The following is a 1889-nucleotide window of genomic DNA, read 5'->3' on the forward strand; positions in this document are numbered from 1 at the left end:
TCATTAATGTTAGAGATTTTGGGAAATTAATTTCTCAGTAATGTAAGTTTATTATTTTAGTGCCTTCTTAATTTATGGCTCTTTAGGTGTCTTAAGTTACAAAACATGAAGTGTCTTACTTGTGGAACATTGGTAGACTATGATAAAGAAAACAATTATAATCTTTGTTTTGGTTTTAATAATAATTCCAAATCATTTTTAATTAATAATGAATAATAATTAAGTATTAATTAAGCATAACAGGAAGTACGTCATAATGAGGCTTAATGAATATCGTTATCGTTGTCGGATCAGGTCTGGCACCAGCATAAATCGTGGCTGATTCGTCAATATCGGATCAGGACATATTGCCCCAAATCCTCGGTCCAGGCTCGATCATCAGTAATGATTCAGGCCTGTATCAGGACTGGTCCATGTTCCAACTCTTGGGCGTGTACATGTAAAACATATGCTCAGAGGGGGAGAGAGAGACAGAGAGAGAGAGAGAGAGAGAGAGAGAGGGAGGGGGGAGGGAGAGAGGGAGGGAGGGAAGGAGATAGAGAGACAGACACAGAGAGGAAGAGAGAGATACAAAGAGACAGAGAGAGAGAGAGACAGGGAGGGAGGGAGGGAGAAAGAAAGCTATAAGGAGGGAGGGAGACAGACAGACAGACAGAGGCAGAGAGAGACAAAGAGACAGAGAGAGAGAGAGGGAGGGCAAGAGAGAGAGAGCTAGGGAGGGAGGGAGACAGACAGGCAAAGAGAGAGACAGGCAGACAGAGACAGAGAGTGAGAGACAAAATGCACATTTACAAAAAACAGGAAAATTTAACTCGTTTAAAAAAAGAAAAGCTAGGGCAAAATTTAAACACAATAATGTATTGTAATGTAATGTATTGTACACATGTATTGTTGAATTTCTACATTAATAAAATAAATAAAACACACTCTATACTAAAAGTAATTATACACAAATATCAAAAGATCATACTACTTGTACATGTATTATGTACATGTTTACACATAATTCAAATACATGTACTATACATGTAATTCATGATGGCACAGTATACTCCTCACAAAAATGTGTACAACAAAATTTTATCACATTAAAAATTACAATGTGCAAGGTAAATTAATACATAAACAATATTGGAATATCGCACAAATAAATATAAAGAAAAACATGTATTGGAACTGGTTTATTATCAACTAGCATGTACTACATTACATAATGTTGTAATAATGTGTGTATCATTTAATATACAACTCACATCAATTCTTGAGTCAGTAGCAGCACCTTTACTGAGTAACCACTGGACAGCATCAATATTGTTTTCTCTAGCTGCTACATGTAATGGAGTGTAGTTATTCTATAAGAAACAAACATAACAAATAAAGTACAGTATACAAAATAATAAATAAAATCAATTTTATTACATCATTATTATACAGTTCTTATAATTTTACAGTATGTTCAACCAGTAACTAATAATGCAAGCATAATAATTCAATGGCTGAACAATTAGTTATAATGTATGGTATATAACTACAATGTATTTATACCAACATTGTTATGTTGTGTGCTATGCTTCACAATAGAAATGCATAAGATACATTGTTTCCTCATAAAATGCAATAAGGATAATAAGGACTGATCCTACAATAAACACACACCACCAGAAAGAAGGGACTATGAGTGTCATCAATAGGATACTGTGTTTGAGGAACATACTGTATTTCTTCATGGAAACACCTACTCCCAATAAATGCCAGTACCTGTATAAACGCCTAGAGACAGCATAAAACATTGATAATAAATGCCCATGCTTGTTTAGATGCCTATGCCACACCCACTTTGCCCATGTGGTTACTGGCACACATTACAGGCAACATAGCAGTTATAGCTG

This window comes from Amphimedon queenslandica, unplaced genomic scaffold (genome assembly GCF_000090795.2).
Source record: "Amphimedon queenslandica unplaced genomic scaffold, v1.1 AMPQUscaffold_11977, whole genome shotgun sequence".
NCBI lineage: Eukaryota > Metazoa > Porifera > Demospongiae > Haplosclerida > Niphatidae > Amphimedon > Amphimedon queenslandica.